Below are 22901 nucleotides of genomic sequence, written 5' to 3' on the forward strand. Positions count from 1 at the left end.
CTTGGAAAATGGACAGGGAGGGGCGGGCCCTTGCCCCTTTGTTGCGCCGCCTCCGTCTATCACCTAAACGCGTCACGGAGTCATCACGAACAGCCTTATAGGTGTCGCCATCGTCGATATCGCCTTTATTATAGAACGGCTTTACAGCTTACACCCACTAGCATTTGGTCTCCAAGTCGTTGCAACCCGTGCTATAATTGTCGTCACGGCAGGGCGACCACCTTGTAGTACCGTTCCTTGGTCAGTTCATTTTCCTTGGCAGCTAGCTCTGCCGCCTCCCGTGAGGGGTAGCAATTCCACCACTGCTCCTCGGCGGACGCAAAGATGATGAACACAAGCGCGCCCATCGCGTGGATGCCTGCTGTCAGACAGAAGACGATCTGCCAATGCTCCAGGTCATCGTGTCCTGCGAACACCAGGAACGGAGTTATGGGACGCTGTTGGGGTTTAGTTTAGGGAGGGTGATTTTGTGCGTATTAAGCCAGTTCCTGACGGCTTCTTACACCACCGTCTTGAGATTACGATCCCGGGAAGGCTTCCCTGCAATATCGGTTGCCGGAACTAGCGGTGTAAGAATGGTTTAAGTTCAAACTAAAACAAATTAACGGTAAATATAATTGACATAACTTATCTGCCTTCCATGCCTATAAGCGCGACGCAGAAGGGTTGTCAGAATGACCACCGTATAGGAGGAACAAAATCCACCCGACCCACTGCCTCTCTCTGCTGTTTTGCTCCGCAGTAATGCTAGGAACGCACAATTTTTCCCATTTAACAGATAGTGCCTGATCATTCGATGACCTTAGGACAATTTTGAAATCTGTGTTTTCCTTTCTGGCACCTGAGAAGGTCACCTGAATGTTCCCTCTGAATACGTTTGTAAACCTACACACGCAAATGATCTCCAACTAGCTGTTTTTTGACGCAGTGTGACAATTCATTGGTCTCGTATTCACACACGCTATCTGGGGAAAAACATGTGGGATAAATTAAGCTTTAATTCTTAATATGTTTCTAAACTCACAAAATTGCTTTCCCGTAACATGAAACATGATTGACGTATGCCACTCCAATTCGCAAATAATGGCATGTTGGGATTTGCGGGAATAATGAGAACGGGAAAAGGGGAGAATGCTGTTCCTCCATAAATTGCTCACGCCAGGCGGCGTACCAAAACATCAGACACCAGCAATGTCTTGCCTCGCTTCACACTTTGACTTATGAAGTCGGAGTTTCATCATGCATACAACGAGAATACCCCTCTTCCATGTACCCGTGACACCGGCATTTAGACTGGTACCTCCTGCTATACAGTACCACCGTGTATCTGTATCTGTCCTGTCCGTATCTGTCCCCGTCCCGCACTGATCATGCAAGTGAGCACCAAATAGGACACGACGGTCATCAACGATTAATCTCGATCGTACCGGCATCATGCAAAGCCCACAAATCACATGCGCATTTAATGCCACAGCTCTGCTTTGCTTAGCTTACGTGACAAGTGTCAATACCGATCGGGAATCTAAAAGATAGATGTCTGGTCCTACAGTAAATGTACGTGATAGCTTTGTATGGTCTCACTGGCCACCCGTTACCACGTGGCCATCCATCACCACCTGGCCACCTGTCACCGCCTGGCCACCTGACCACCCGTCACCATTTGACCAGCCGACCACCCGTCACCACCTAACCACTAGTCACCAACTCATCACCACCTTACAGCGTGATCAACCGTCACCACCTGACCAACTGTCCCCAACTGACCAACTGTCACCACCTGACCATCCGTCACCACCTGACCAACTGGCATACCTGGCCATCTGTCACCAGCTGACCAGCTGTCATCACCTGACCATCGCTCACCAACTGACCAGCTGTCACGCCTGGCCATCTGTTACCATGACCATATACCACACTGTCTATCGCCTGTCACAATGACAACTTAGCACCATCTGTCGCCTGTCACCACGACCACCAGTCACCGTCTGTCACCTGCCACGATGGCACCCGTGACCAGCGGCGCCACGATGCCGGCGATGGCCATGACGCAGTTGCTGACGCCCATCATGGAGCCGGCAAAGTTGGGCGCCAGGTCGAGGTAGTTGACGAGCAGGGAGGAGACGATGCAGCCCACCATAGCCACCGCGATGCAGAGCAGCGCAACGATCACCACGTGATCGCACCCGGCGAATGAGGCGAGCGCCAGGAAGATGCCTGACCCCAGCAGGCCTGCAATGGATGGTGTCCGGGGTGAGTGGTTAAGACGGCATCGGAGGGTTATGGCCTGCGGTAAGTCACGTCCTTGTGAGGACAAACTTAAGCCCCAATGCTGTCAGGCTGGTCGGTGTCCAAGAAAGTCCCGGGGATCCCGGTCCCCAACGTCGAGGGGTTTACTGGTAGGGAAATGACGGGGTCCACAAACTGGGATTCAACAGTGAGAAGGCGCGGATTGAACGACTAAGAGAGGGCTTTTTGATCAGCGGTTTCATTACAACAAACAAGTTTGCTACATCCTAGACGCAGCTGAGAGAACGGCTAGATGGCGCTTTCGATTTCGTCCGCGTGCATGTCCAAAACTAATTATGAACATTCGTGTTTTATCCAAATAAATTTCACGGATCAACGAGACAGTATTCAACATCCTGCTCATGCCCCGTATCTCAGGGCTATTGCCGAAGCTCACTATCGAGGTGGGAATTGGTGCTGGTAAGACCTCATTTACCAGTGACTGCGAATATTTTCCTGACGACGGTCTTGCTGAATGTCTTGCGTTCCATCAGCTTATCCTGGCTGAATGCGGCGATGTTCGAAACGATGGACATAAACAGGAAAGGGAGCGCCGAGAGAAACGCATTCTGCAAACAGGAAATCACTCAGTATGTCAGCTGAAGACCATTGCACTTTAAGAGATATTACGATAAAAACGACCGAACCACAAGAAATTTCTCCTCCTTGAAGCGCGTCCCTGACCGAAACGGTTTTCTTCTGCGGTCACTTTGAAAGGTAAGGACGTGCGTGCTATGAAGTTTTCGTGAGTACTGCATGAGTGCTGTAGGTACACAATGCGCCTTACTCAGTGTTATTATCCGACTTCTCTAGTAGCCAAGCAATCCGAGTTCCTGAATGCCACATCATTTCTCGAGGCCGGCGTCACGCCATTGTTCACAAGCCACTAAAATCGCAAACCGCTTTACCACATGCACACCTGGTCGATTTTGAAGTGTAGAATATTGTTCATGTACGTGGGCAGCTCGGTGAGCAGCATATACCAGCCCCAGCTGTAGCAGAAGGCGGTGAAGACATTGGCGATGTAGGGCACGCTGGTGAACATCGCCTTCCAGGGCACCGGCGGTCTCGTCTGTCGGCACCGCCCGCCAGTTAGTGGTCGCCTTCAGATGTCCGGTTAACGACTTCATTACAATTGGTGACTGGTAAATATGTCCTAAGCAACGCTGCGAGGTCATTTGGGCTTATCTAAAGTGTTTAGTCAGTGACCAAAAAGAGCTTGGGCATATCAAGCATTTCCAATGTTTCCCTCCAAAACTGGGGTTTGATGATGATTCAGATTCGTTCTCCCCTTAAACAAATGCACAACAACCGGGTCGGTCAGTCAGTCACACCATTCAGTCACGTGGCGGTCGGTCGTGTGACCGCTCAGTCACGTGACTGGCTCGCTCGGGGCTGCCCACCCAGTTGGAAACTTCAAGTGTCCAGTAAGAAACTTCAAGATTTCAGTCAAGTGGCCTAAAAGAGACTGGTTAGCACGCGGATGGATTTATGTTTTTGTGTGTGTGCGTGCTGTAATAAAAGCCACCTTTCACCTTCAAACAGCTTTGTCTGTAGCCCTATTCCAGTTACCGTCCATTAGCCACTCATAACTGCCCGCTGCATACGTTGGACCCAGCGGCCGTGTGACTCATCCTCGGTCAAATGGCGTGCTGTTGCGTCAGCCAGGCAGCGGCCAGGTGAGTTATGTGCAGTAACTAGGCTTGCTTCCGTTCAAGCCAAGGCTTCATCACTCACCTCATGCCATCTGTTCCGTTGGAACCTGGCCATGCCTGGCTTCCGTAGAAGATTCGATGCTCCCTTTAAAATTCAACACCTCACTAGCCGTCCATTACATCAGATAGTTCCGGCATCGCAAGGCGATACATTACTTTGTGATTGGTTAGGGCCGACCATCGTACAATGCCGTACTGGCTTCTCATTGGATAGATATCACATCATTTCCGGAACCTGTGGTCTTGGCTCGTTTCCCATGCGCGTAGTATATACGGAGCACTTTTGGTGACCGTGTAGTCTCATACACTCTCTAGACGCGAAGACGCAAGACTGCTGTTGTTTATGCACGTTAACATTGTGGTGATAGTGTTAGTGAGTGCGAGTTACTGAAAATAAAAGCTTTTGATTGATATAAACTGTCTTTCTCCGACTCACGAGAAAGACTGGCACGAGCAAGGTCTTCACTAACCTAACTATCACGCCATCAGCAAGAAGTCTCACACATGACCTGGGCACCTTAATATTGGCATAAACCCCCGACAATTGATGTTAAACAGTTATGGCCTCTCTGTGTATTTATACTTATATTCATCCTCAGTTATATTCATCGCTACGATGATGATGAAGTGAAGGCCTTCGTATTAAATGACACTGAAATTAGACATAATCCTGTTGTTTATCAAATGCAGATGGGCTCTCCGTTGAAAACACAACTAAATTAAAGGGATGTTGGACTGTTGGGCTCTCGACTCATCCCCCTTCCCATTAATTACGCAAATCGTTGACCGCGTCAAGTGGTGTCGGGAGTGATCGCACACCACCATGCTGTTTGCTCCCGGGACATGCTGTTTGTTCCCGTTTGCTCCCGCACACCACCATGCTGTTTGCTCCCGGGACTCGGCCTGGGATGTCAAGTGGTGTCAGGAGTGACCGCACACCACCATGCTGTTTGCTCCCGGGACTCGGCCTGGGATGTCAAGTGGTGTCAGGAGTGACCGCACACCACCATGCTGTTTGCTCCCGGGACTCGGCCTGGGATGTCAAGTGGTGTCGGGAGTGACCGCACACCACCATGCTGTTTGCTCCCGGGACTCGGCCTGGGATGTCAAGTGGTGTCAGGAGTGACCGCACGACACCATGCTGTTTGCTCCCGGGACTCGGCCTGGGATGTCAAGTGGTGTCGGGAGTGACCGCACACCACCATGCTGTTTGCTCCCGGGACTCGGCCTGGGATGTCAAGTGGTGTCAGGAGTGACCGCACACCACCATGCTGTTTGCTCCCGGGACTCGGCCTGGGATGTCAAGTGGTCGGGAGTGACCACACCAGCATGCTGTTTGCTCCCGGGACTCGGCCTGGGATGTCAAGTGGTGTCGGGAGTGACCGCACACCACCATGCTGGTTGCTCCCGGGACTCGGCCTGGGATGTCAAGTGGTGTCGGGAGTGACCGCACACCGCCATGCTGTTTGCTCCCGGGACTCGGCCTGAGATGTCAAGTGCCCCTTCCCCCTTAGTCCAAGCGCGCCGTGGCGTCCACTGCACAGCGCACTGCAGCTTTCCCTGGGCATCCAATGCTGCGTGCCCCTGGCACCGAGCCGGGCGACAGAGCGCACGGCATACGTAAGCTTCCCCTGATCAGCCAGCTCCATGTGTCCCTACCAAGGCGCCGGGCTAAAATGCGAAGCATAAAAAATCTTTCCTGGATGCCTGCTGCCGTGTGCTCCTTGCCTAGCTCCCGACCGTGAGCCTCTCTGTCACCGTTATCCTCTGGCCGAGTGCCTCCGCGCTCTTCTGATGCCCGGCTGCGATGCCCCATGTCCTGCAGTTCCATCTAGTCGTCTGCTGCTGTGTGCAAATGACAATGGTTCCATACAACACCTTATTTAGGCTACCTACCGCTGTGCGCTGCAGGCCTGTCGGCCGGCTCGGATGCCGTTTGTACAGTGGCTTCCCTGGTGCTTCTCTGGCCACCCACCGCGCAGTGCTGCTGGCCGAGTGCCTCGCTGTACTCTCTTCTTGGTCTCGATGAGGATCTTCTCGCGCTGCGTGATGCGCGGATGCTGATGCGGGTAGTTGTAGACTAGCAGCGCCCAGAACACGCACCACAAGATGCTGCTGAAGCCGAAGAAGTAGAAGACGGATTCCCAGCCGAGGCTCGAGCCGGCCAGCAGTCCAGAGATCGGCATCCCCAGTATAGTGCCCCAGGTGTTGCCTGTCCGCCAGGGGGCGGGGGTCGGGTCAAAACAGGGACGGTGTCTGGATGGACACTTGGATTCATAGTGGACGTTACCGATGGGCGACGCATGTCCGACTCTCTCCTCGCAAGTTTCCTGCCCTGGAACTCGAGACATGACGCTTTCAAGGCCGTGATACGGGGCATATGATACGATGCTGGAGTGGTTTGTAATAAGTTTGCGAAAGATGCGAGCCAGATGAATGTTAAGTCGCGTCACAAGCTGAGAATAAAACGCGACTCATTTCACATTTGACTTTCACATTTAAGATTTGATTTTCACTCATTTCTCATTTTACACAAGATCTGCTCAATCCCATGCCCCACTCCTCAGAAAGTTCAGAGACTTGATGGATGAGTTTGGTTTGGAGTTTGGAGTTTGGAGTTTGGGTCTCGAACACGCAACGGAGAAGCCACATTTGTCTCCCATTATAATTCACTTGGCTGGCTAGAACGGGCGAACAACTTTTGAGTGGTTCGTAATAAAGCTGTGGAAAATGCGAATCCGACAAATGTTTTGGTCGCGGCGCAAGCTGAACATAAAACGCGACGCGTTTCACGCAATATCTGCCCAGTGGTATGCCTCACTCCTCGGAGAGGTCAGAGACTTGGTGGATGGGTGATGTGTACGGGTGAGAAAGGCGGAGGTGAAGAGAAAGGCGAATACTTTGGATCTGGAATCTGGGCAGACTTCGAGTCTCGGACACGCAACGGCGAAAATAGAGACTTATTTGTCTCCCATTACAATTTACTTCATTGCTGCAACGGGCGAACTTCTTCTGTCCCAGACCCCATGCCGAACAGGAGTGCCCAAACATCTCAGCGAATCGCTGGACGCCGGGTAGCAGTCCCAAGCCCGCTTACCTGTTGTGCCTAGGACAGTCATTCGGCTCTTTTCCGTGGGTGGCGCCCAGTTGCTGACGACCACCTGGTAGCACGGGTACAGCACCGCCTGGGGCACCAGCCAGCGGTGAGGGTTCGAGGTGGTAGACCAATGGCAGCGCACCGACACCAGATGCGATCATGTGGTGCTTGGTCGGTAGGATTCGGCGAGAACTGCTCTGCATTTTGATGTGCTTACGTCTAGTCCATGATATGCGCCTTTTATTTATCTCGAATGCTATGCATTCCCTTTTGTTATCACAGTAACCTTCACGAAGGCTGGCATAGACAACGGCTATGGCCGGAACATGATCATTTCCCCAAGAATGACCCAACGAGCGTCCGAAATAGCCTGTCGAATGCTTCGACGGCCAAACTAGAGCAGCGATCTGTGCACTACTGCTTCCGACAAGGACCGGATCACCGCGTCAGGCCCATGACCTGTCCTGTACTGTCCTGACCTCTCCGAGGCCCATGACGACGCGGCAGACGATCAGCAGGCCGAAGTTGTGGTGGGCGCAGATGGGCGTCAGCAGGCTCCCGATGGCTGGAGGTCAGCACAGGTCACTGCCCGAGCTCGGGAGATGAGACCATGGCGATCTTCGTCACAAACGGACAAGGGCAGTGTTGACAAAGCGGTGGCCCACATCAGCGAGAAACGTGGCGCGGTTGATACGGCGGCCTTACGCGACGGCAAGACAACGGTGGTGGGGGGTGGAAACCTCGGTCCCATGTCCTCCGTTGGTGAATGCAGCCTGGATGGAAAGCTGGTTTCCTTTCGAACGAGCTCAGGCGATGAGACAGAAATAAACAGTTAATAATCCACCTCGAACTATTCGATGAGCCGACCAGAACCCACATGGACGAAATGCATGGTAATGGTCGTTGTTATGTAATTCTGACTCGACGATCCTCACGCCACTTCGACATACGATCTATCAGCTGCATCAATTCATGATACTTTCCTATCCTCGCTCGCCTCTTTGCAACCAGCCGTGTATACCTTCACGACGTCTGCTGTTCCGCTCCCCAGGTCACGCGTGACGTCACTGTCCTCCGAAATCACAGTGTGACGTCCAACCTTCCCGTGTTTAACGTCATAACAGGACATGTGCCGCACTGACGTCAACCTACCGGACAGGAATATGCCACTGAAGAAGGACGAGCCGCGCGTCCGTACACCTCTGATTATTCGTTCCTGCTGGGAACTGGGTGACGGCGTAGCCCAGAAGAAGCTGCTCAGCACCAGCGCCCTGCGTGTTTTCGTCCCAGTCGAAGTCACCCTGCGAAGCAACCGGAACGGAAGCGCGCGGTCAGTGTGTGAGGCCTGCCTGAGTGACGACTTTTGATGTCAGCGCGCTACGTCTGGTTGCGCGTGTTCTGTTGCCTTTTTTGTTTTAAGCTTCGTCCAGATACGTGCGTGGTGTCAAAAATGTTGTTTACCCGGCATAGATCCGAGTTGTTTGGAGCCACCGCGGCCATTAGCGGGAATTTCATGCGTCCAAATCGCATCCGTCATTTAGAACACCACGATTTAATCCGTTTCAGCCAAATACTGTTTTATCAACCGTGTGCATGATAACGGCACATACGCACAAAGGTATTGACAGCTCACAACAAATCCTAAAATATTCTTTAAATAAGCATAATTTGTGAACCCTTACTGGTCGGCTGACCGGATGAATGGGTATATGGTCTGCCGTGCATCCGATGATATCTATGGCAATTTGGATCAGCCAAATTAGTCCGTCGAAATCGAATTTGAACACATCCAGGTATAGCGCCGCCAGGGCTGCCACATGTTCCCACATTGGAACCACTGGTCTCTCCAGAGCCCCCCTACGCGATTGAATGCCCAACAATGCCAAATATGGTTCCCTGAGTTATGTCTCGTTTTGTCATCCGTGCCAAAACGGAAAAACGGAAACCGTAAATGCACGGTTTCCCTCACCGGACCAGTTATGTGTTAGAAAATCGTAGCTGCATGCTTTGTGACGTCAACATTATGGGACGTCCCTTGATGACTCTAGGAACCCTGATGTTTATGAGATTCCTGATCATCTGATGCACATGATGCTATTGGAAAACCAACAATCTCTTGAAACTATTGAGTCATGAAATATTTTGGGCACTGGTGTCCTCGAGGACCTTCATGTCCTGGCAATGATGCCCGTTGTACTCCAGCTGCTGGTTGTGCTCCGTGTGTTTCTGATCCTGTTTCTGCCCTGGTGCTTTTTAAACACCTGTTGCTTCTGGAGTCCTCTCATGGTCTCGCCATCGGGAAATGTTTTGGACAACATTTCATTGGCATTGTTTAGTTGGCTCAGTTTTTTGGGCCCCACATTTTTCATTCATGGCTTGGTCCAGTGTGGGTCCAAAGAAAGCGGCTGCGACCTCCATAGTCACCTTGGATGTACCGCTGGTGCCAACTGGCAGATGAGAGGTGACGAAATACCTCAGTAGCCTTCGGGTTAAGAAGTGAGTTGCTCTCAGATGGCTAGTCATACACGATTTCTGCAAAATGGGCATACAAAGGAAACAAACTTACCTGATCTCATGCCCACCACTAAGCCAGATCCGGTCTTGGGTAGAAAGGGTGGAAGGGGTGGAAGGGGTAGAACGTACCGTACTTTCATCCGTGCCGTTGGTGTGGGGTCTTGGGCAGGCGGAGCCATGACCTTCACCGGAAGATGACGAGTTCTTCACCATCTTCACGATGGCGACGGACATGTTGGCCCGCATGGCGTAGCCGGAGGCGAATCCGAAGAGGCCTACCACGGCGATGGCGTACCGCCACGGTAGGCAGGGCATGAGCTGACCTGCCAGGAGCAGAGGGTGGCGTTACAGGCCGGCACTGTCAGTGCTCGGCAGGAGATATTTCCGATGACGGAGCGGGGGGGGGGGGGGGCAGGGATAACATGTCAGAAGCAGAGGGCGGCGTTACAGGCCGGCGCTGTCGGTGCTCGGCAGGAGATATTTCCGATGACGGGGCGGGAGGGGCCAGGGATAACATGTCAGGAGCAGAGGGTGGCGTTACAGGCCGACACTGTCAGCGCTCGGCAGGACATATTTCCGATGACAGAGCGGGAGGGGTCAGGGATTACATACCAGGAGCAGAGCGCGGCGTTACAGGCCGGCGCTATCAGGGACGGGAGGGGCAAGAGATTACTTGCCAGGCACAGAGCGGCGCAGAGGGCGACAGTACGAGCCAGTATCATCACTATGAGGAATATTTCCAGGCCGCTGGGATGTTTGCCAGTCACACACCAACGCTGAGTGAGCCAGACTCCATACCCATCGCAAACAGCGCCTGTGTGACCACCGCCTTCAGTCAGAAGTGCGAGAAAGCCAGATCTGTCCCCCGAAGAAATCGCCGCGCATTGGGGTCAGAAATTGGAAGCTGATATGATCATACCTGAAACCTGGCAGCTGTTAAGCGTAAATGTGTGTTCTATAAACGCGTTCCTCGGGGTGTGCTTCTGGTCTAAGGGTCATGACGAGTTGGGTAATGTCTGATCACTTGCATCGGATGGACAGTGGGCAATGGCCTGGATTGGGTAGGCATTTCGTGAGAATTACGGCATGGTTACAGGACGGCTAAAAACTCCAATAAGCGTCGTGCAGATCCATCACGGCATGCCACATAATATATGCTGTAGCATTTTATCGATATCCTTTTACACAACGACTGCAAATATCGGAACAAAACATAACGTAGATAGGCTTAAAGTTCCCTTAACACTGGAGTCTGTCCCGAAAGATTGAAAACGCTTAACAGTCGCCTTAAGTGATGTATACGACAAACTGTGAATGGACAGCAAGCGCATATGACAGAAACACGGGTGACGGATATGTTAAAAATGCGTATGCATGCGAATGCATATGATGCATGTGCGCCATATGCATGCGAATGCATATGACGGATGTGTTAAAAAGCAATCACACGCGTCGGACGGATGTCTGAGGAGTGTGATTGCTTAGCCAGCTCCGCGATGGTCGTCCTCGCTATTAGGACTTACCATGCACTTAAATGCTGAGTGCGTTATGGCGTCGCCTGCCTCTCACCCCTGGCAAAAAGGGTGGGCACCGCGGAGAATCGAACCCCGTACCTCTGGTTTCCCCAGACCCACAGTGGTTAATGCCAACGCGTTAAGCACTACACTGTCGGCACTCTTTTCTGTGATCTCCGGGATCCTTTTCGCACTTAACCACGCAACAAAACGGTGACTCTCTGAAGTGATTGGAGTTACCGAAATTTCTTGGGAGTAAATGGAGTGAAAATTTGCGGTCCACCCTTAATATTCTTTGGTAGTTTTCTCTTTGCTAAGTGACAAATCAGTATTGCAGCGGTTCAGCAGATAGCGCCACGAACAAATACAACACGCAAATGAGTTGTCATTTCAGGAGTTCGGAATTTGTTGGAGTTAAAATCTAGTTGGGACACTATTCCAAATCTGGGAACACTATTCTAAGTCTTCCGAAAACCCACGCCTTTTTCTGTATGCTACATCTTTTAAAGCGCATCTGCGTGCGGTGAATCTCAGTTGGAATGTGGACTTAGAGCATATTTCAAGCTCTTCACGTGTCGGACAGATTAGGCTGATTCTTACAGCCTAGGCTGCAGTCGAAAGCTCGAGATCCAAAGCAACATTTCTCCCAGAAAAAAGTTCTAGGAGTGCCAAGGGCCCACTCATATCCATCACATTTTCCTTTATTTTTCGCATTGTTTGCATATTGATATTGCAACCATGACGAAACGAGAAACCGACCATTACCATTTATACAACTAAACCATCATAAAAAATATACCATACCACATCATTTTGAGTCGATGTCGGTTATGAACATTGTTAATGGGGTTAATAAACACATAACTGAGAAATTGTATATTGAGCAGAGTGTAACAGTGTGGTTGGTGTCAAGTTTTTGCCTCGATACCCTCTTGCATGGGCCAAATGCTGATATACCCATTACATTCGGAAATACGTGGTGCAAGTGGCGGATGAAAGATATGCGAGTCTGGCTGGGAAAATGTAAAAAATAAAAACAAGAAAAAGCTGGTAGAGACGTAAAATCAGCCACAAGGTTTGACGAGCGTGTCATCTGCAACTTACCATGTGATTTCAACTCTGTTCGACCCAATCTTAAAATAAGCCGGGAAGAAGCCGATGCCACCCTTCCGAAGCCGCGCTCAAAAATGGCATTACAACCTGAACCGAAAGGAAATGTTGCACGCGAATTGCGTATATATGTAATTACATACTCTACAGTTGATTGAAACCAACAGCCAGCCACAATCGTAGCGTTTAAATGTCACCAATGATAATCGATAACAAGATAGCCCATCCGATTGATACACCTCATCGTATAAAGCTGCTAGAACTTGGCACAGAGGAAGTGTACATCAGGCTACAACGCCGTAGACATCAGAGATTAAATGTGAACACACCTTGGAGAACATCTAACTGGCCGGCAATTTTATGTGGAACGCTTGCCACGTCTCCTGAAGATGACACGACCAAATTGGTATGCTGAGGATACCGAAAGCACATTGCGCACTAACGCAAGCACCGCATGACAGCTGAAAAAAGTTACGTAGGAGTTGAGCAGAGCCTCCTCAAAGAGTGTTATTGTCCTGAGGAACTGTGAGCAAAGCACTTGCGCATGTTGCATCCATGGACGACTTCAGCATCTAGAACATAGCCATCCACAGACTGGTTAAAGCCGCACAAGGTAGACCGTTCGGGTTGTTGAAGGAATAGCCATGTGTGCGTTGCCGCGTCCCGAGTCTTCAAAACCACTAAAGTTGTGAAGAACATTTGAGCGGAACATTACACCTACATAACACAGTACTGCTAGCATCATTCCTCGCCGAGTAACCAGGAGAAAGGAGAAATAGACGCCTCAATATTTCGCCCTCATGCATTTGTCAAAACGATTGTGCGCAGCCCATTCAAAATTTCCTGCCAATCCCTCTCAATCTCTAATTTTTCCCGTCGAAACAGCGAGGCAAATCCTTAATGCGTGATGCGTGCTAGGTTGAAATCGTTTCCATCCAAGAGTGACACCTGATGCGTGACGCGTGATGCCTGTTTATTGGAAATCGTTTGCATGTTTGAATGATACGTGATGCCTGTTTGCTGGTCATCTCTTGCATGTGGTATAGCGCGTGATGCATGATGCCTGTTTACCTGAGTACGTTTGCGTAACCATAAACTTTTCACATATTTTTAATTGTTTGTTAAGCACACCCTCGTTATAACCGCTGACACTTGCTTCTACCTTAGTTTCCTGAATGTTGGTGATCTCCAAACTTGGGGCTCGCGGTTGCAACAACAACAAAATTAAAAATCGAGTAGGATCGGCAGGCAGGCTTAAGTTTACTCTCAATCGTTTTGACAAAGGCATGTAACCGACATATCAATGCATCGCTCTTTCCTTTCGTCTGTTTATTCGATGACGAATAATGCTACCAGTAAGGTCTTATGAGGCTTCACATATTCACCTTATCGATCTAACCAGCGATGCTATGAGTTTTGCTGGCGACTCTCCCAAACAGCCAGGCGGACATTAGAGGTAAACATATGGTGTTCGTGTTAAATGTATACTGAATGCTGACTACATGGTCGCCGAGCCCTCGTATGCTTGGCCTCCCCGTATTCGAAGGCTCCATTCATGTTACTCACATTTGTCGTTTTGCTCCTGTTCTAAGTCGTCGAGGGCTTCTGTGCTTTCATTTTCCTGCAAAGCCCCGGCGGGCGAGATCGATCTGAAACTGGTGCACACATACTTTTAATTGGACCCAGTTGTCTCCCTACTGTCTCCTTGTCGGCGCCGTGCTAAGGAGAAACTGCTAAATTGCGATCACAAAAACGTCCGCCGACACGGGACAACGGACTTCCACTCGCGTTGGGAGAGAAATCGGATGATAGCCGCTTGGATTATTATTTCCAGTCAATGCCCACAGCGCCAATGCCACATTTTCAGAAAGTCGTGGGTCTGAACCTCTGACCCCACCCGTGATTCCCGCATCCCCTTCCCCTACGGTGGTGCAGCGCAAGGCACGGGAAGAATTTGCGTAGCAGTGATCGGCAATGAGAACGTCATCGATTAAACGACTGATTGCTCCGAACGACTGAGACGACCGATTTCATTTGTCATTTAAGGCTTGTTATGATGATTTTATCAACTCGTTCTCCCCCTGCCCCCTCCCCATATCGAAGCTTGGTAGCACCGCTCTTGCTATTGCTCCTAATCTTGGCTGAAGCCCCTCTTGGAAGCTCTTGAAAAAATGGCATTTGCCGAGACTTTTTGAATACATGTGCTTGGGAGAACGTTCCCGGACAACCCGTTATTTAAATGGTTTCATTCCCTGTTCTGTGTAAAGCATTTGGCGTGACCAACGTGTCGATTGTGTCCATCATAACCAAGCCCTCTTTATAAGCAATGCTCTTTTAGGAATCTGATTTATTTAGGCCGCGGGTCCCCCACAGCTTGATTGCACACCACCTCTATCTAGAGAGTCCTTCGGCAATTTCGTTCCACCTTTCTGTGTCGCTCACGACTCCAGTATGCACAGCCATACGAGAAGTCCGGCACAAGAAATTATCCGCGGACAGCACTGTAGGTGGTACGCAGACAGTCGGCAAAAGAAAGTGTTTGTCAAAACGCAAAAGTGGCTAGATCCTTTCATGCACGCACGGAAAAAGCAACAACAATAACAAGCATTGTCTTCATTTTGTCTTCTTCATTTCGTGCCTTTAATGTAGGCATCGCAACAGAATTTCAGAGACAGCTTCGTTTACCGAGTTCAGGAGCTCTCTCGCACGGGGAAAGCTATCATGAACAGTTTTCACGTAGTTTAGTGTATTGAGGGCGTCGGCATCACCACCCCATGCCGTGAGCTCCCACAGCAGACCCAACCAGGAGAGGCAATAGGTCGGTCGTTACCAGCGGGTTCACGGTCCGTCAGCCAATAAGGCCAGCAATAGCCGAGAAGATGTATACGGTACGCAGCTGAAACAATGGTTTCAGGCACTAGGACAAACCAACATCGATACCTCCCTGATACGCTAGGCGCTGTACTTATAAGCGATTGTGGGGCCTCTCAGTGTGCTCGTTATGTGTGGACACTGTCAGTGGGTCTAGCAATCGCAAGTAAAAGTTCCCGTTCGTCTCAAATCACGGTAGCCTCACCTCCGTCGTATATTCTGGGTGCGCATCCCTGTCTACACACCCGTGATGGACATAAGTCCATGGACCCAGATGACAATGTGCATGAAGAAACATATCCTAAGCCTAAAATACATCCTATAATATATTAATCAGATAAGCTGACATCAATAAACATTATATAATCCGGCTAAGCAACAATGCCGGATATCTGCAAGTATACAGACTGGCACCGATTGCGCATGCGCAAAAGCGAAACTTATCTCGCCTGACGAATCTTCCCGTCGGCTCACAATGCTCTAGCGACAAATACATGATAAAGAAATGGGTTGAATGCCACAAATGAATGACTTCAGTATCAGTGCAGCAGCTAAAATTTCCTTGCTGCCAAGGCCCTGAGCCGGCAACATCGGAGAGCAGCTCCAGTCAAGGAACACTTTGTGCCGTTGTATTCCAATGTTGGTTCCTGTGACTATGTTCCCGAACGCGCGCTACTTGGACGCTCCGTGACGTCCGGTTTTCCTTTGGTTCTCCTCACTAGAGCTCTCTGATCACTGGACGCGGGCAGGCCGCACGCAAACAGCCCACCACCCCTTATCTTGGTTAACGCCGCACCGAACACCTGGGCGGGGAATACGGCGGCAGACGTGAGGTCTCAGCAGGCCCGCGACGGCCGTGTAAGTGTCCGCGCACACCTGCCGAACGTGGGAGGATTTAGTGGGTGCTGCACTCCCACACATGTGGGACTTTGGGAAGCGACGGGCGCGAAGCGTTGTTTGATTTCGACTGGGGATGTCAACCTGCGCCGTTTACGAGGGAGCCTTTGCTGACGACTCGTGGAACGGGCACTGCGAAGCGTACCGGAACTTGGCTAGCGTAAAAGCCCTGACCAAAGACAGAGTTTCGTTTACAGCCCTCCACGGGCAAGAGGTTGTTTGAACAGTTCACCGCACTCTCAAGCCAATGATTATCAGCGTGGTGCATGCCTTTTGTCGTAGATATTCTCATACGTATGTTTCGTTGCACGGATGACAATGAAACCAAGGATATTTCAGCAACTTAACACGTATTAAGCACAGTTTTTCATGAGGTAATGCAGTGGTTCTCAGATGTTTTAACGGTATAAGGCGAAATATTTAAGAACGATTGCGAAAAACGTCATTGTCATTGGAACAAGAATCACGTCATGCATCAAAACCTTTACGCCTATCGCCTTCACGGTATCATGAGAAATGCAATTACACTGGATGCCCCAGAAAAGTGTGCCAACTTTGGCAATGACCACGTTAACAACAAACGAGGATCCATATGAGTGCCGAAAATGTAGCAGCTAAGCTGAACATGTGGGAAACAAGAGGTTCGGGCTTGATTCCCGGCGGTGCCCATCCTGTCGGACTTAGTAAAACACCAATAACGACCACGACGGCGGCGACGAAGAGCAATGTCATGAGCGCCGTGCCCTCACACCCGTGATTATCCCACCATATCAGCCACACCCGGCTCGTTCATCTGAATGGGGATGAACACCAAATGATTTATGGGCCAGCCAGTTATATGAACAGCAACAGCAAACAAAATGGGCCGTAGATGGAATTGTGATTTAAAACAGAAGGAGCAAAGTGTGCTCATCGGGACCTGTGGTTGCACAGATCCCAAAACTGTGCAGAAATGGTCCTTACTTACATGCAAATAGGGGCTGATGGCTTCTCGTCCTGCCCCGCTAGCGCAACCAGTGGGTGACAGACTGGCTAATAGAATCATCCAAATGCAATTCAGGCTGTATCAGCTTTTTCAACAGGCTTGACCTACTCTCACGTGCGCCGTTGGGACACACGACGTGGGTTGCAGGACACCTACAACATCCACACTTCGTTTATTTCTGGCACCCTGACCCTGCGGTGCGGTTGTCAAGCTGAACTCGATAAGCTCTCGGGTTGCCAGGTAAAAGGCATTCCCTGAACAACTGTGAAATCCACAGGCTTAGTGCGTTTGCACTGTATGACATCGCACGACGTCTGGTTTCAAGGCGATGGTCGCTCTTCTGTATAGAAAAATACATGCTGCATGCTGTCAGTTTGCGCGTGCACGCGGCAGGATTTCTTTTAATTCCTCTGCAATTGGATACGTTTGTGAGCGGTACTTGCACTAAAAAGAAAGTATAGCGCGCAGTCCAAGTTAACGGTCGTTTCCACGAAGGATTATGGAACAATTTTTAAAAAAACTTTAACAAAAAATTGGCGTTTGTTTTCTAACCACACACCTTTATCAGCGATTCCGGTTAGAAATGTTTCGCAGAGATTTAAAAGATATGTTCATTAAAAATTCATAATCTGATAAAATTGGGGTAGCTGGCTTTATTCTAAATCATGGTTCCATGAACAGGTATTCTGCCAGATCTCTTAGAACCAAATTTTTTCCAAAATTGTTAGAAACATTTGATGGCATCTCTGACTCAGACGTGACAAAACAAACTCTTATGTCCTTGTACAGTTCCTGTTTATAGTTATTCATTATTTGCAGATCTGACTTACAGTGCTTACAGAGCTTGCTCACAGCAATTGCAGAGCTTACAGGGCTTACTAACCCTTACATAGCCCAAGATGAATGATCCTGGGAAAAAATGATCCTCAAAGCCGGCATTGCCACTCACTGCACCGATGTGAGCAATGATGAGGCAGCCGGCATCCAGCGCGCTCGACCGATGCATATTACTGATTGCGAGGCCAGGCCAGGCCTATTTGTGCAAACTGGTGGCATGGGCTGAAAATGTCTTTAAAGGGTCTGGTTTAATATAACAAACTTACTTTTAGCTGGCTGTATGTCGTTTACCTGTTGCGTGTTAATGGAGTTTCATGAAAGCAATCTTTCCCTCGTCAAAGTGCTCAGTCTGTACTTAGCGTCAAATATTGTCTTTTTTTAGATCAAAATCGTATTATTTGACCCGACCCACCGTGAAACCAGCTAATATCAAGATTTTAGCATCAGCATCGCCGCAGATAAAGCATTCACTTAGGCATACCCTAACACATCATCTGATGTGGGTTCATCAAACGTTATCAGATGTCCAAAAATGGTTAATACGTGGATGAATGGTTGGTGCTAGATGGAGACAACGGCTCTGTCGGAGGAATTAGAGCGACTATCGTAGTGCATAGAGATAATGATGACACGTGTGTACAAGGTGAATTCTGGATGAACTGATCGGTTCTTTCGGGAAGATAAAAACCACTAGCGTGCGTAAAGTCGGATGCTTTTTAGCTTTAACAGCTTACTGTCGTGTTGGTGAAAGCCAATGCCGAGCAAATCAGTCATAGCCAAATACAAGTATGACGGCCACATGGTGGCAATTAAATAAAATCATTTGAAATCAGCTTGCCGATATCGTACACGAGCACAACGCAATATACAAGCTCATATTTTGAAATGCTTCTGTTTTCTTAAAGCATATTTCAACCTTATGCTTTTACGCCTTTTACGTTTTACGCTTTTATACAAGCTTAAGCTTATATTACGCTTAACGTGCGCCGCGTACTTCACGAGCTTCCAACGGCCGGTGGGATCGGGCGGTATCCACATTGTTACTGTGCTTTATTGACGTCACAACTCTTCCCCGGCATTACGGTAGTGGCCCAATTTGGCACAACGTTATATTTGCCATCGATCTGGATGCAAAAAAACGGGACATAAAAGCACACTATACATTATTCTGCCCTATGGTTTGGGCTGACAAGTCAGAAATGATTTAAGTGTCCATCGACTAGAAGGGAGTTGTGCGTCTTAAGCAGCTCGGCCCGGCCCGACCCGGCTGAGCTCAGCCCGGCTCGTCACGCCTCAGGGTGTATATATTTACACTCACTGGTCGAATGTGAGTCATCGATTCATGAAATTTTCCGTCACAAGTCGCGATGTTCCTTAAAAGCTGTGCTGCCTGGACTAATTAGACCTGTTTGTATGTATTTCCAAACGAAGGGGTCTTACAGTTACCGTTAATGAACAAAACACTTAACACAAATGTTGGGTTATCGAAAAGCATGTTGGATCCATTATTTACAACGCATCATGACAAATGGACTAATTGTTATAGAACTCCTAGTGTTCAGACGACCTTAAACTTTCCATTTATCTGAATACGGTGCCACCGTATGTACTGACTAGTGCTACTAGGTAGGCATTGCACAGGAGTGCCACTTCTTTAAAATAAGATGGTGAGCGGAGGGGGGGGGGGGGGGCAGCCAATACGGTTGGCCTAATCTATCCCAGACCTCATTTATCTCTTAATTTTGTCAGCTTAAATTTGCGTTTCTGATGTCAAGGAATTGCCATCGCGTGATATAATCGTCACGGAAGAATGACTTCCCCTTTCAAGCTCATGTCAAATTTTGGCTTTGTGGACTGTTAAGCATTTCGTATGATTTACAAAAAATGCTTCATCAAAATGACACGATATAGTCACCGGCAACAGGTCTACTCTCTTGTTCACGGAAGGCTGTCCCGGCGCAAACGTATATTTTCCGTGGAGATTCTATGAAAAATGCATCCTCTGCAAACCCAGGAGATACTTGCACATAAACGTGAAACCGAACCGGCAAGACCTCCGCACAAAACCGCTGATGTGGGTGACGGGACGTGATAGTCTGAATCACTGGGATAGGCGTGATGTTCATGCTTTGTTGTTGGACTGTGATGTTCGTGGTAAGCAATTTTTCAACCTTGTAAAACTCCCTTATCATGAAATCTTATGCCTAAAGCTCTCGCATATCGCATTTTTTGTTGTCCAGCTACAGGTGACATCTCGTGAATAAGCCAGTATTTTCGGACTGGTCAAACATTTCAAGGGGTTGGCCTGACACGAATATATATGGTGTCCACACGTTTTTGCGTGGCACAAAATTAGCATGAAATTAACAGTAATGTCCTTAGTTACTTAGCACTCCGACACCGCGGGATATCAAAAGCATTTCCGTGGTCCACTACACCTTTTTCCTAATCAGCCAGGGCTGGGGTAGGTGGGGCTTAAGTCAGCATCGGGTTGGAGGGGAGGGGGGGGGGGCGGCTCAGGCCCCGAAGGTGCACAAAGTGGCGCCCCTGGTATTGCACCATGCAGCATGAACATCCCTCTCTTAAGTAACACCCGCCAGAAAGCGACGCAGAGTAACGAAATCATAGCTGCCTCTCACCGCTTCAAAAGTGGTGTCCGCGCTGAGGTTGGCGCCATCCCTTCACACTGCTGAAGTCCGGCGCCGCGAGCAATGCTCCCTCCGTCCGAGCTCAAAGAGAACAGCAGCCCCAGAATCGCGGTCACCAAAAGCCACAGTCGCGGCAGCTGTTAGCTGACAGCTCTTTGTGGAGGGCCGTGGCTCGCGCTGCAACAACGCGCCCACGAGCGTGCGTCACCAGTGTTGCCAGGGCCCGAGTTTCCTGCAGCAGCGGAGTTGGACCAGCAGCTGTTTTAAGCGGCAGTTAACCCCGCAGCTGAGGCTTTACCGCCCGCTGCAGGTGCGCTACAGTGCATGTACGTCTGTTCGCCCGGGTCCACCCACTGGTGACATAGTGTACTTGGCGAGTAGGTGGGCTGAATTTGGTCTGAGCCAAATGAGATCTCCATTTACCTTTTTTGGAACGGCAAAAATTGATCCAGAGAGCAGCTTTTCATTCTTGAAGAATGTACCACATCACCAATAATGCTATCTTTCTATTTTTTGTTCACTGTGTGACACCATAACAGTGGGACCTAAGACGGTGGCAGCAGTATTGGTTAATGACAGCAATGCGTGTCGGTACAGCAAGGAACTATGTCATGTAAAGCATTCATGATCCTAGGCCAATTCTCCAAGGTGTGAAGGGCTGAGCCCGCGTTAAAATGCAGTTAGATATAATACAGCAATACGGTCACAATACTCACGTCACAATTACTTTGCATTATTTACCGTTTGACCCGGAGGTCACACACAAATAAACGGGTTGTGACTTGGGTCGTGGAAAGTGTGATCCAAAGGGAAAACTGCGAGGCCTAAACTCGACCCAAACTGGCCTCAGTAACCCAGCATGGCTCTGGCATTGTCGTGCTTTCCAAAACAATCGTTGACGTTGCCAGGGGCTTTCTCTTGCTGCAAATATGCTAAAAGCGCACCAGCTGCGATTTTCGGGCTCTGACGCTGTCATTGACGGCGCCATCCTGTAATTTTGAGATCATCTGGCCGATCTTGCTGTTCTTGGCTTCAAACGAGGTTTGAACAAAGGTCTGTATGTCACTGGCTGGCTAAACAAGCTTTTAGACTGATTTGTTGATTTGTTTTAGGTACATTCACAAAAAGCAGAGTAAGGCGAGGATTCGCTGACCTCGTCCCCACCCGCCGACCCCACTCAGCTTCGCGTGGTAATTTGGACGTACGCCCATTTTTTATCGTGTAAGTGGCGTGTGACAAAGGCTCCTGAAGGGAGTGCTACACATTTCCATCGGGTTTGTACTGAAATAGCCATCTTGAAAACCTGTCGGTGCTGTTCACATCTATGCCTTTTTTACATTAGGCTCTGTAGTTTCTGAGCCAAACACCTGCGAAAACGGGGGAAGTGTTTCGGAGAGGGTATTTTGAAGTTACCTCGACATTCACAACGTCATAGTAACTGCATTCAATCCTGCCATTCCGGAAGTCACGCAGCGGAAAAGGCCATGCAATGTTATGTCGAGGAGCTTATATCTGCCGTTCGTAAGTACGATTACCAGATATGACGGTCGTCAATTGACTCTCAATCAATGTTGTGCGAGATGCGACGACGTAATCAAACCATGACGCATTTCAGAGCATATTTACTTAACAGAGATTTGTACTGTCTAGGGCAGTCTTCTCCATTTCAAAAGTATACCAATAGTTATAGGTGAGCTTGTTATCCAGTGACCCAGTTATACAGTTATCCATGCTACCCCGTGTTGGATTTCTGGTTGGCGGTTCTTGATTGTGGTTTTCAAATTTGCCAGGCGCCGATTGTAAAATCTGAGTTTTAGGCATCATGGAGAGGTATGAACTCTCATTATAAACACTGAATTAGCTGTGTGGAATAGATGTGTAAAGAAGCTCTCATCACAAACGCGCCATAGCTGTGACGTGAAAAAAACGTAGCAGCTCTCAACTTAAGGGAACGCTGTTTGTAAAATGGAAATGAGTGCACAACTGCTAGCAAAGCGATGGAACGTGTTTTTTATGGATGGATTAATCCCTGTAAAAACTCTTTTTCCAACACTGGGTTTGCCTTAGTTTTTTGTGTGAAATAGTGCATGGGGTTGTTATTTGTCATTTAGGGTCTTCATACGGCCGCTGAGAAAACATATCATCGTCTTTCTCCGTACATGCGACATGTTAGGTTTAAAGTGAACTGATGTGCTAACCAGCCCGCTACGCCGGTCATTCATGTTTGTGTCAGTTTAGGCGTCAGTTTAGGCCGTTGCGAATGGAATCGGTGACAGGAAATACTTAATCACCCCCGCAGAACACACCCGATCTGTTTATAACCTATGCCTTCCGTCGAGCATTATACATGCCATGGGCTATGGCCAGTAGTTGGCCACACCGTAGCCGCTGACCGTACGCGGTAGGCTCAGCGTGGCTTGCCAGGAC

At 49.3% G+C, this 22901-nt stretch overlaps 1 pseudogene; it reads right to left on the reverse strand.

Annotated features, from left to right (window-relative positions):
• Nucleotides 1-203: 203 nt before the first annotated feature.
• LOC119095259 (putative inorganic phosphate cotransporter) lies at nt 204-20646 on the reverse strand (annotated as a pseudogene).
• Between the last annotated feature and the right edge of the window lie 2255 nt (nt 20647-22901).

This window comes from Pollicipes pollicipes, unplaced genomic scaffold (genome assembly GCF_011947565.3).
Source record: "Pollicipes pollicipes isolate AB1234 unplaced genomic scaffold, Ppol_2.1 Scaffold_4219;HRSCAF=4965_pilon_pilon_pilon, whole genome shotgun sequence".
Taxonomy (NCBI): domain Eukaryota; kingdom Metazoa; phylum Arthropoda; class Thecostraca; order Pollicipedomorpha; family Pollicipedidae; genus Pollicipes; species Pollicipes pollicipes.